Source organism: Polypterus senegalus, chromosome 10 (genome assembly GCF_016835505.1).
Source record: "Polypterus senegalus isolate Bchr_013 chromosome 10, ASM1683550v1, whole genome shotgun sequence".
Classification (NCBI taxonomy): Eukaryota; Metazoa; Chordata; class Cladistia; order Polypteriformes; family Polypteridae; genus Polypterus; species Polypterus senegalus.
The window spans coordinates 23,642,997-23,656,822 of NC_053163.1; the positions used below are offsets into that span (position 1 = coordinate 23,642,997).

Consider the following 13,826-nt stretch of genomic DNA (forward strand, 5'->3'; position numbering starts at 1 on the left):
GATCCATTATATTCTCTATCCTAGAAGAAAAAAAAGAGTTGTATGAATTACATGTATCTTCATTTTGGACAAGATACAAATGTATACATATTGCATGTTCTTTTCTACAGCCATAGAAAATCTGTGCAGGTCACACTTAACTGTACTGTATATTACAATACAATGTTGTATTGTTTACTGTAAAGCACAGTTACTGTATGCACACAGATGGTTTACCTGTACATATTGGTGCTGTAGTTCCTTCACTGTGTCACCTTTCCTTTCAAATAGTACAGCTGCTTCATGCTCATTTGGTGTCTTTTCAGCATCCTGTCAATAGTTGAGATGCTAACAGATTGGATGTTTGTTGACATTGTTGTCTTTCATACTGGCACTATGTATCCCCTTTAATCAAATTTCTTGCTGTGACCATGGTGCAAATAGCCTTCTCCTGTTGAGGTGCGAAAAGGGTCCCTCTGCCATCCCTGAGAGCTAATCTTGCAATCCTATGTGGAAAAAATACAGTAATGCAAAACAGAAGATTGGGTGAAATTTGAAAAAATATGTCACTCTGTATATACACTATACTGAATCATCTGTCTATCTATCTATACATTATGTATCTGTATGAAGCATATTTACTGTGTACTGTAAAATGCAACTGGCATACTCTAATATGAAGTATTACAGTAAGTGCAGCAGTACAGTGCACATTGTTGGATTACATACCTGTTGTCTCCATGAAATGTCTGAATGATTGAGATTATGCATTTTGGCTGCACCCTTTGACCAGCCTTGACCATTGTAAGGCCATGATTGAGAGCAAGGTCCACAACTGTCGCCCTTATTTCATTGGGAATGTGCCTGTGTCTTTGGCCTCTTCTACCTCTTCCTCTGTTTTGCCCCCTTCCCCCAACCAGAATCCAACACCCCATACCCTTTGACCACACAGCCTTGCTACTCTTTTTTTTTCCTGGCTGTTGACCTTCTTCATTTCCTTGTTCTTTTTCTATTGTCAGAAATTGAAACACTGTGTTGTGCTCTGTCAATATATGATTGCCAATTGAAGGTTCGTGAGATGCACCTCTGAGCTATTCTGAGGACTAGCTGATCATTGGTTGATCTAATGCTTCAAACATTCCCCTTCATTGATGAAACTCCAGATTTACCTGAAAGCAATTCACCAATTCAGGGCACATTTACTGTAAAAGTCTAATAGAAATTTATAGAATATATGCTTAACAGATTAGGACAATAGGTTCAGCCTGTTTGCATTAAATGACTTATGCAATGAACTAATGCCCAATGTTTTGGAGGGTAAGACTATTCGACTGATCACATTTTAATCAACCTGCCATAAGCAATTGATAATGTAGGAAAGCGCAGACACTTATACATAATTATTGGCATGAATGTGCTAAAGAATTTGCATTGTTCAAAACAATGAGACATTCCTCTAATGATGTGCACAAGTGACTAGATGATGTGGAGGTTGGATAACTACTTTTGAGAATTTCAGTTCTCATCTGGGAAATGTACCAAAGTAACTGAGGAAAGCCGGATTTAAGGAAAAAAACAGCAACAACTCTGATTTTACAAGACCTGAGTTTCACTTCCTTGCTGTGGAGCACAACTTATTTTTACAAACTGGTAACAATGAGATGTCTAAATATGTTTACTCCCTTAAGTATACACAATATGCATAATAAAACAGAAACGTCGGGCTTTAGATTCTGCTAAATATTGTTATTAATGAAGGCAATGCAGGTGAATAAATCAAATAAAATGATGTAATACAAATTAAAAGTAAATAAATAAAAGATTTAATACAGATAAATGCGTTTATATTTACAGTGAAGCAGTGCTTTAACATGCCAATTAATTGTTGCAACATGCAAGAATATTTTATAGAAAAGTGTTGTATTGTCAAACACTTATGAAGATGTTTTATTAAACACTGAATGCTTGAAAAAGATTTTGTATGAAATTCGGCAAAATTGTACCCATTTTTCCTAAAATACTGATCCACCTATAGTTTTCTCTGTTACTTAAAATCCTGCATGCGCTGCTGTATTTTAATGGATAGATCTAGAGCAGTGTTGTAAACTGTTTATTAATTAATTCTGAAACGGTTGATTTTTGTGGTTAAGCGTGTCTCTTGGTTTTTATTTACAAAGTGAATTTAGTATAGAAAGTTAATGAATATAGTATTTAAGTTGTTTACGGTACATATAATAATTGATTGGTTCAACTGATGAATGATTAAATGGATGAATTAAACGAACTGCTTGCTTTTCTCGGGAATGAGAGTAACAAGTCACCAAGAGAGCATTCGAATATTTCAAATGAGTCACCCCACCGAACTGTGAGGAGGCATTCCTGTTTGATTCGTCACGCTATGCAGTTTCTAATATATCCGAAACTGTACCGACTGGACTGCACCAATTTATCTTGTCTTTTTAAACTGGGAGTCATAACGAGACAACAATATTCCAGGGAATCAGATGTGCTACACCCAATATCTTATTACAATAAGTCATTAATATATGTTAACGATATATGTCAGTTAAGGTAATACAAGATCGTGTTATTTGAAACCCATGAATAGGGCTACAAATAAAAAAAAGTAAAGTAAATTAAAATGCGACAAAATGTCTGGTTTTGGAAATTTAAAAAAAAAATTCCAGACGCGTCTCTGCTGAGAATGATGATTAAAGTGACAGCTTCGGGGCAAACCGTGCTACCTAAATTACTGCTGTTACCGTCTCAAAACATGTAGAAACACAAACTATGAGTTGTAAAAAAAATTCACTGTCGCAGTTGCAGGTGCCGCTTTATCTTTCCAAGGTCATCACTTGCGCTTTTCTTCTTTAAAAGGAAAAACCACGCGTCGGTGGGTAGGAGACCGAAAATGCATTTATCTTTATTTAATTTGTCTTCATTTGAGATAGTGGATTACAGTATAACTTCAGCCAAAATACATAATCATAAACCTTTGGCCTTGACTTTGGTAAGCATTTTTGATTAGTTTTAGTAAAAAAAAAAAAAACGCTTACTTTTTGTTAGCGTGTAAAGTAGGCTACTTTTTTATTTTTAAATTACAAAGCTATGGGCACACCTCTGTCATAAATGTAAAGCCTTTTAATCTGCCGGAAACCTTTTTATAGCTGTGAAGTTACCCTGTCTGTTCCTTAGACAGATGTCGGAAGCGTTTCGTTAGAGGCGGACAGCTGTCAAATTAATATATCTTCTCCCTGTATATGTCTTTTAACAGTGATAACAGGCACAAAATAACTCAGAATACAATGGCCAACGCGTGAATGCTACAAGCAGAAATATTTATAATTTCGTTACTGCTCACTCCATTCATTATGGTTTGAGATTGGAATCTAAGATTTGGGGTTTATCTCTTTTATTTAAAAAAATGTCTAATTAGATTAAGCTGAATAAGGGTCGATTTTAAGGGATGCCAAATATGTTGCCGGAGTGTATTAGAAAAGGTGTCGCTTGTATGTTTGTATGAAGAACAATTTTTTAATGCGCAGTATTCTGCAAAGCCGGTAACAGGTCAAGAAAACCTGAACGTAGCCTGTGCTATTGTACACTTTTACAAATAAAGGTGCCAGAGTGTTTTTTTTTTTGAGAGCGATGCCATAGGGGAACCATTTTTGGTTCCCAAAAGACCCGTCCACATAATGGTTCTATAAAAAGACTTCATTTATTTAGATCTATAACCGAGACGATAACAGATTTGTGAAATGCCAATGAGTTCCAAAAAAAAACTCTCACAGCATACATACAGTGCAGCCAGAAAGTATTCACAGCACATCATTTTTTCCACATTGTTATGTTACAGCCTTATTCCAAAATGGATTAAATTCATTTTTTTTCCTCAGAATTTTACACACAACACCCCATAATGACAACATGAAAAACGTTTACTTGAGGCTTTTGCAAATTTATTAAAAATAAAAAAAAACTGAGAAATCATATGTACATAAGTATTCACAGCCTTTGAAGATGCTTTGTCGATGCATCTTTGGCAGCAATTACAGCCTCAAGTCTTTTTGAATATGATGCCACAAGCTTGGCCCACCTATCCTTGGCCAGTTTCACCCATTCCTCTTTGCAGCACCTCTCAAGCTCCATCAGCTTGGATGGTAAGCGTCAGTGCACAGCCATTTTAAGATCTCTCCAGAGATGTTCAATCGAATTGAAGTCTGGGCTCTGGCTGGACCACTCAAGGACATTCACAGAGTTGTCCTGAAGTCACTCCTTTGATATCTTGGCTGTGTGCTTATAGGGTCATTGTCCAGCTAAAAGATGAACTGTCACCCCAGTCTGAGGTCAAGAGCTCTCTGGAGCAGGTTTTCATCCAGGATGTCTCAGTACATTGCTGCAGTCATCTTTCCCTTTATCCTGACTAGTCTCCCAGTTCTTGCCGCTGAAAAACATCCCCACAGCATGATGCTGCCACCACCATGCTTCACTGTAGGGATGGTATTGACCTGGTGATGAGCGGTGCCAGGTTTCCTCCAAATTTGACGCTTGGCATTCACACCAAAGACTTCAATCTTTGTCTCATCAGACCAGAGAATTTTGTTTCTCAAGGTCTGAGAGTCCTTCAGGTGCCTTTTGGCAAACTCCAGGCAAGCTGCCATGTGCCTTTTACTAAGGAGTGGCTTCCGTCTGGCCACTCTACTATACAGGCCTGATTGGTGAATTACTGCAGAGATGGTTGTCCTTCTGGGAAGGTTCTCCTCTCTCGACAGAGGACCTCTGGAGCTCTGACAGAGTGACCATCGGGTTCTTGGTCACCTCCCTGACTAAGGCCCTTCTCCCCCGATCGCTCAGTTTAGATGGCTGGCCAGCTCTAGGAAGAGTCCTGGTGGTTTCGAACTTCTTCCACTTACGGATGATGGAACCCACTGTGCTCACTGGGACCTTCAAAGCAGCAGAAATTTTTCTGTAACCTGTAATCCTGTCTCGGAGGTCTACAGATAATTCTTTTGACTTCATGCTTGGTTTGTACTCTGACATGAACTGTCAACTGCGGAACCTTATATAGACAGGTGTGTGCCTTTGCAAATCATGTCCAATCAACTGAATTTACCACAGGTGGACTCCAATTAAGCTGCAGAAACATCTCAAGGATGATCAGGGGAAACAGGATGCACCTGACCTCAATTTTGACCTTCATGGCAAAGGCTGTGAATACTTATGTACATGTGCTTTCTCAATGTTTTTATTTTTAATAAATTTGCAAAAATCTCAAGTAAACTTTTTCACATTGTCATTATTGGGTGTTGTGTGTAGAATTCTGAGGAAAAAAGATGAATTTAATCCATTTTGGAATAAGGCCGTAACATAACAAAATGTGGAAAAAGTGATGCGCTGTGAATACTTTTTGGATGCACTGTACAGTACATACATGCAGTAACTAGTCCCCTGCTGCAGCCTGCCATACATAAAAATTTCAGTTTTTTTCCAACATATTAGAACGTTTTTCAAAGCATGAAGAGCCAACTTCATATGCAAAGAACTTTTCTCAGGATGAAATGGTGCTTTGTCAAGCAAATTTTCAACAAGGAAACACACAACCCATAAAGTACCGTTATTTTTAAGAGCAGCAAGGGCTCTTTAAACATGAGGAACCCACCTCGGAAATCTGTTATCATCTACTCATGGTATATTTATGGAACCTGTTACGGACTCGGATAGGTCTGGAATCCTCACCTGAATGGTTCTGTTGGGATACAAAACTTCCCCTATAGGCATCACTCTGAATAACCACTTTAATACCTTTATTTATAAAAGTTGTACTGTGTGTGAATGCGTCTGTGTGTGCGCGTGTGTTCGTGTGTGTGTGTGTGTGTGTGTGTGTGTGTGTGTGTGTGGGTGTGTGTGTGCGCGTGTTTGTGTGTAAACTTTAGAATAGGTGCCTTTGGTGCAAATGTTGCTCAGTTAACGCTATGTAAGATGACCTTAAAAAACCCTCGTTTGCTGTAATGTATCTCTCTGGTCTCCTAACCGGTTGCGTTCGTGCATGGCGGTCCTTGTGCATTTGAACATTTAGCCTGAAGACTGCACACTTGCCTATTCACTGTCACTTATTTGTCGCGTCTTCTGGGTCCACTCGGAGATTCTGTCAATGAACTTTTAGTTGGTCTGCCTACCTTGCTTGGACCATTCCTTTGAAGATTGCTTTTGAGAGGCACTCAGAAACTTCTGGCGTGTCCATACCACTTTAGCTTCCTCTTTTTTAGGAGGTGTTCAGTTGCCATGCTTGCTGAATGATACAGCGGATCACGTCGTTGGTTACACAGTCGACGCAAACGAAATAATCAGAAAGTTCTGTCGCACATGCACGGCTTGATTCTGTTCTGCAGTTCTGCTGTCAAGGGCTTGGATTCACATGAATATAAACGACTGAAAGGGGGCTCGCGGTAATGTTAATTTACCTTAAGGCTGATCCGTGTGTCTCTCAGGCCAGACCTGCTTTTGTCCGTACAGATCTTGTTTTGACTTCAGCTTTTAAGCTCATTTCACTGATGATAGGATCCAGATACATGAACTTACCGGTCCCCAACTCATGCCCATAATCTGCGATCTTCGTTGTGATTGATTTTTCCAGAGTTCGTCATTAACTTAGTTTTTTTCAGCATGGCTCTCCGTGTCATATTTCGATGATCTCCGTGCATTTAATTGCACTCTTAAAAATAAGGGCGGATGTGGGGCAGAGTGGTTCTTCAAAGCGATTCCATATAGGGGAACCATTTGTGGTCCCCAAAACACCCATTCACATGAAGGTTCCAGAAAGAACCTTTATTTATGTATGTGTGTAACAGACTCCAAATGATCATGAATAGATTGTAACAGATTTGCGAAATATCAATGAGTTATGATTTGAAAAGGACTTGCATACGTTCAGTAAAACAGTCTAAATCCAGAAACTCCAGAATAAAATGGTTCGCTGTCAAGCAAAGGTTCTAGAATCACATGACCCAGGAAAGAACCATATAGTGCCATTAAAGAACTAGTGTTTTTAAGAGTGCGTGTATACGTCTCTGTATCTCGGAATTGCTAACCGTGCTGTATTAATATTAAGGCGTTAACGAAGACTTCAATTGTGTTGCAGAGCAGTATGTGATTCTGAAATTGTATCATAATTATTATTTTCTACAGATTATTTCGTCTTTGTGGTTAATATTAATTACAAATAGTTAATTTTATGCGGATGTCCAGTATTTTAAAACACCAGCCATTTCGTCCATTTTTAAGCTTCAGAGCTTTTAGCAGAGCGCATCCACAAAAGATGTAATAATACATTGCAAAGCCACAACGTAAAAAATGAATAGCAAGGACATTCTCAAAACGATAATGACAGTATAAGGGCTGCAACGAATAAATCGCAAATATTTCGTTAAGAAAAACTAAAAATACGCTCTTCTCTGTCGATTAAGTGCCTCAAGTCGAAGCCTGTAATTGGGCACAATGTAGCAAGAAGGACATACACGCAGAATTGTGTGCACGCACACCGCATTTTGGGCAGTCAAGTAACATAAGATTGTATTTACCATAAGCAATTAAAAAACTCGACCAATCGGCAAGAACGTGCCAATATGCCGCTGGGAATGGAACTTGTCCTGAACAGAGGAACGCAGGTGAACTTGTAGAACGTGTTCTCAGAATTAAGTTTACAAAGCAGATTCAAGGCAGGAATCAGTCCTGGAAAGACAGCCAGTCCATGGCAAGGCTCTCTCATACAAACGCTTTCGTCCACACTTGAGCAAGGTCGATGTAGACGTCAAAAAGCAATTATGAACGTGTAGGTCTTATGCCCATCCTGCCCTTAGCTCTTTTGGCTTGGGCCCAGTGTGGCTCTGTCATCTAATCCCAACCCCATACACCCTTTGTGTTAACCTGATTTTATACTATTGCCCTCTATCTGTCGAACATAAGTTATTCATTGTATTTATATCCGCCTTTCTAACCCAATTTTATATAGACTGTGAAGTAGGTGTAGGTGCTAATTCCTGGCAGCTCAGCATGAAAGGTGAGGTAGGAAAAGACCTCCACGGCCCCTTGACGTCACACCTCAAAAGGCCACCCTCACTTCACCTCACTGCCCCGCAAGGCACACCTTCGGCTCAGTCTGAGGTCCTTAGCACTCTGGAGAAGGTTTTTGTCCAGGATATCCCTGTACTTGGCCGCATTCATCTTTCCCTCGATTGCAACCAGTCGTCCTGTCCCTGCAGCTGAAAAACACCCCCACAGCATGATGCTGCCACCGCCATGCTTCACTGTGGGGACTGTATTGGACAAGTGATGAGCAGTGCCTGGTTGTCTCCACACACTGAGGAAAGGCAAGACACATGACAAGTACAGGGATATCCTGGACAAAAACCTTCTCCAGAGTGCTAAGGACCTCAGACTGGGCCGAAGGTTTACCTTCCAACAAGACAATGACCCTAAGCACACAGCTAAAATAATGAAGGAGTGGCTTCACAACAACTCTGTGACTGTTCTTGAATGGCCCAGCTAGAGCCCTGACTTAAACCCAATTGAGCATCTTTGGAGAGACCTAAAAATGGCTGTCCACCAACGTTTACCATCCAACCTGACAGACCTGGAGAGGATCTGCAAGGAGGAATGGCAGAGGATCCCCAAATCCAGGTGTGAAAAACTTGTTGCATCGTTCCCAAGAAGACTCATGGCTGTATTAGCTCAAAAGGGTGCTTCTACTAAATACTGAGCAAAGGGTCTGAATACTTAGGACCAGGTGATATTTCAGATTTTCTTTTTTAATAAATCCATCCATCCTCTTCCGCTTATCCGAGGTCGGGTCGCGGGGGCAGCAGCTTAAGCAGAGAGGCCCAGACTTCCCTCTCCCCGGCCACTTCTTCCAGCTCTTCCGGGAGAATCCCAAGGCGTTCCCAGGCCAGCCGGGAGACATAGTCCCTCCAGCGTGTCCTGGGTCTTCCCCGGGGCCTCCTCCCGGTTGGACGTGCCCGGAACACCTCACCAGGAGGCGTCCAGGAGGCATCCTGATCAGATGCCCGAGCCACCTCAGCTGACTCCTCTCGATGCGGAGGAGCAGCGGCTCTACTCTGAGCCCCTCCCGGATGACTGAGCTTCTCACCCTATCTTTAAGGGAAAGCCCAGACATCCTGCGGAGGAAACTCATTTCAGCCGCTTGTATTCGCGATCTCGTTCTTTCTTTTTTTTAATAAATCTGCACCAATTTCAAAAAATTTTTTTGTCTGTCAATATGGGGTGCTGTGTGTACATTAATGAGGAAAAAAATTTATTTAAATGATTTTAGCAAATGGCTGCAATATAACAACGAGTAACAAATTGAAGGGGGTCTGAATACTTTCTGTACCCACTGTACGTGAACAAGTCAGGGATACAATTTATATGGGGTTAACGTCATCTTTCCTTTATTGTTTATTTGTATATTTTAATAGCTATTTGATGAGTGAAACAATCACATTGGCGCAAAAAAAATGCTTCTGATAGCTCAGCTTTTGTAAAAAGACGGTGCCACTTAGTGGTAAAAAGGTGGTATGTAGAACATAATAGGTTCGAATGTTTGCTCCATGTAAAATAAAAGACCGTTCGTTCGGTTATGGCGTTGTTTGATCCGTCTTGTTTCCAGCTGCATGTGGCGTCGTTGTCCTCCTCTTTGTTGTTCACTTCTATGTCGATGTTATGGAACACCGCAGAATCGGGCTGCACTTGAAGCGGCGATATTAGCCTTTTCCTGACCTGAATATCTGTAACAATGGTTTAATTAGTCTCAACTCCAGTTATTTGCGTCTTGTTCTGATTATTTTGTTTTACTTCTTTCATTCGTTTTTCTTTTTTGAAAATGTAAGTTATGCTTTCCACCAAAGCAGCATATTTTATTTCAATCTCTTTTTTATTATTTATATGTATACAATGTTTTTTTTATTTATTTGGTGTTTCTATTCGCTGCACCACCGGGCTCTCTTGTTGAATGATAACCCATTTGGCCTTTTTCTTTTTCGTGGCACGATAACACATCAAATGTATGATCTCATAAATGTGACGAATTATACATCTGCGCTGATCCTAAACCCCCCACTCCTCAAAACCTGATCTCGTATATAAGATTTTTTTTATTTACCTGTGATTGGAGGGGTTTATATCGGTGAGGATCTTGGTTAGTTTGGGGTTTGCGCTGGATAGTAGTGAGTGCTTGCACTCAAAACAAAGGTTCCAGAAAGGTTCTTCGGAGTGATATCGTAGGGGAACCATTTTGATTCTCCAAAAAGCCATCCACACAAAGGTAGAAAGAACTTTTATTTAGATCCATGACAGGTTTAATAAATAACCATAAGTAGCTTATAACAGATTTGTAAAATACCACCAAATAAATTAAACCTAGACAATGTTCTTGGACTTTTTTTAGCTGAAAACTATAGATATATAAAAGTCTTTACACAATGACGTATATGGCCGGTTAGCTCAGTTGGTTAGAGCGTGGTGCTAATAACGCCAAGGTCGCGGGTTCGATCCCCGTACGGGCCAGTATAATTTTACTTTTTTTCTATTTGATCTATTATTTTTCACGCTTGAGCGTACACGACAACCACACCAGTAACATTTGCACGTTAAGAATTATGGCTTTATGTTCATTATGATTACTTACGGGTGGCAGTTTGAGTAGGGCTGCCAGATTAGAAAATTAGAAATAAGGGACACTTTTAAAATCTCTCTCTATTACTATATATATATATATATATATATATATATATATATATATATATATATATATATATATATATATATATCACTGCACGTTTATACATGCCACCTACACACCCAGATCAATATATTATACAGTGGTGTGAAAAACTATTTGCCCCCTTCCTGATTTCTTATTCTTTTGCATGTTTGTCACACAAAATGTTTCTGATCATCAAACACATTTAACCATTAGTCAAATATAACACAAGTAAACACAAAATGCAGTTTTTAAATGATGTTTTTATTATTTAGGGAGAAAAAATCCAAACCTACATGGCCCTGTGTGAAAAGTAATTGCCCCTTGTTAAAAATAACCTAACTGTGGTGTATCACACCTGAGTTCAATTTCCGTAGCCACCCCAGGCCTGATTACTGCCACACCTGTTTCAATCAAGAAATCACTTAAATAGGAGCTGCCTGACACAGAGAAGTAGACCAAAAGTACCTCAAAAGCTAGACATCATGCCAAGATCCAAAGAAATTCAGGAACAAATGAGAACAGAAGTAATTGAGATCTATCAGTCTGGTAAAGGTTATAAAGCCATTTCTAAAGCTTTGGGACTCCAGCAAACCACAGTGAGAGCCATTATCCACAAATGGCAAAAACATGGAACAGTGGTGAACCTTCCCAGGAGTGGCCGGCCGACCAAAATTACCCCAAGAGCGCAGAGACGACTCATCTGAGAGGTCACAAAAGACCCCAGGACAACGTCTAAAGAACTGCAGGCCTCACTTGCCTCAATTAAGGTCAGTGTTCACGACTCCACCATAAGAAAGAGACTGGGCAAAACGGCCTGCATGGCAGATTTCCAAGACGCAAACCACTGTTAAGCAAAAGAACATTAGGGCTCGTCTCAATTTTGCTAAGAAACATCTCAATGATTGACAAGACTTTTGGGAAAATACCTTGTGAACTGATGAGACAAAAGTTGAACTTTTTGGAAGGCAAATGTCCCGTTACATCTGGCGTAAAAGGAACACAGCATTTCAGAAAAGAACATCATACCAACAGTAAAATATGGTGGTGGTAGTGTGATGGTCTGGGGTTGTTTTGCTGCTTCAGGACCTGGAAGGCTTGCTGTGATAGATGAAACCATGAATTCTACTGTCTACCAAAAAATCCTGAAGGAGAATGTCCGGCCATCTGTTCGTCAACTCAAGCTGAAGCGATCTTGGGTGCTGCAACAGGACAATGACCCAAAACACACCAGCAAATCCACCTCTGAATGGCTGAAGAAAAACAAAATGAAGACTTTGGAGTGGCCTAGTCAAAGTCCTGACCTGAATCCAATTGAGATGCTATGGCATGACCTTAAAAAGGCGGTTCATGCTAGAAAACCCTCAAATAAAGCTGAATTACAACAATTCTGCAAAGATGAGTGGGCCAAAATTCCTCCAGAGCGCTGTAAAAGACTCATTGCAAGTTATCGCAAACGCTTGATTGCAGTTATTGCTGCTAAGGGTGGCCCAACCAGTTGTTAGGTTCAGGGGGCAATTACTTTTTCACACAGGGCCATGTAGGTTTGGATTTTTTTTTCTCCCTAAATAATAAAAACATCATTTAAAACTGCATTTTGTGTTTACTTGTGTTATATTTGACTAATGGTTAAATGTGTTTGATGATCAGAAACATTTTGTGTGACAAACATGCAAAAGAATAAGAAATCAGGAAGGGGGCAAATAGTTTTTCACACCACTGTATAAGAGTAGAGACATAAGTTAAAAACATAGCAAGGATTTTAATGGGTTATGAGGAAAACAAAAATAAAATTATTTGAAATTATTTAATACAAGCTAAAAAAAAAATGTGTAAAAGTGAAATCATTTTAAAATATTTATTTAATACAGACAACAGAGAAATATAATTATTATTTAAGACAGGCAGTTAGAAAAAAATCGGGCCGTGGCAAGTAGTAACAACACACTTTGTGGACAGTCACTGTATGTCGCAATGCTGATACAGAACTGCACAGCAGCGCAGCTGGAGAGCAAAACGGTAAGAGTGTCGCCGTCCTCAGCCAACCATAGCAACTGAATAAGTTGCGAAAAGGCAACAAACACTCGCTTCCTCGTTACATTTGGGTTATTTTCATCAAGAGAATTTGAGAAATGAAAGTATAATTACTTATAAAGTTACAACTATACTGTAAGAAGGTAGTAAAAATGTATTTTTATTACGAAATTTGAAAATTAACTAAATACGGGACCTTTGTGTGTCCCTGAAAGGTCAGTACGGGACAGGGAACACAATTATCAAATATGGGAAATGTCCCGTATATAAGGGATGTCTGGCAACCCTAAGTCTGAGGCACTTAATATTAACATTTCACAGAGAAGTTCAATGAAAATGAATGTGAACGAAGCATACTAAGTATAGCAAGCGAAACGTGTAGCGAGTCTTTAGCGCTGTAATTTGAAGCGATTTGGCGCTTCTTTTGAGAAATCAAATTTTCGTTGATTTTTGCGAAACTACATTGGAAACAACACCGACATGCGACAAAACAAAACGCATTTTGCTGCAAAACATGGCAAAGTTGCTTTTACATGTGGCTGTGCTTAAAGCGCGACAACACTGCAGCGACACATAGTGACTTGAGGAGAACATGGCGGCGCAGCGTGTGGGGTTCGAAGCCGACGCTTGGACGTTGTTCTTGTGACGTTCACACATTCTCCAAATGACTACGTGGTTTTCCTCTTATGCTCTAGATTTTCTTCTACACCAACAAGCAAGTGTAAAAAAAGCCTGGCTAATAATTTTGGCTGACTGCATGTGTGCGTGCCGTTCACGAATGGCTCTTATGCTTTGATCCCATTGCTCTTAGGATACTCTCAGGCCCCTGTGGCTTACAACTGGATTAATGCTTGTGAGGATGTTGTGAAAAATGGATGGGTGTACACTTGAGTCTTTGCATGCATAGTTCTGTAGTACTAGGCTGTTGCACAGTGTTAGCCATTATGAATGTAGAGAAAAGTCAAGCGACATTTTGCTTGACTTTTCTCTACATGCATAGTTCTGTAAAGTGTCTGTCCTTTTCTAATTTCTCCCATTATTGGAAATTCTTAAAATTGAA

The 13,826-nt window shown here is 39.8% G+C and overlaps 1 non-coding gene across 1 annotated transcript; it reads left to right on the forward strand.

Annotated features, from left to right (window-relative positions):
* The first annotated feature begins 10,462 nt into the window (after window positions 1-10,462).
* trnai-aau lies at window positions 10,463-10,536 on the forward strand. Its single transcript has one exon. It is a non-coding gene; the product is annotated as a tRNA-Ile (tRNA).
* The last annotated feature ends 3,290 nt before the right edge of the window (window positions 10,537-13,826 follow it).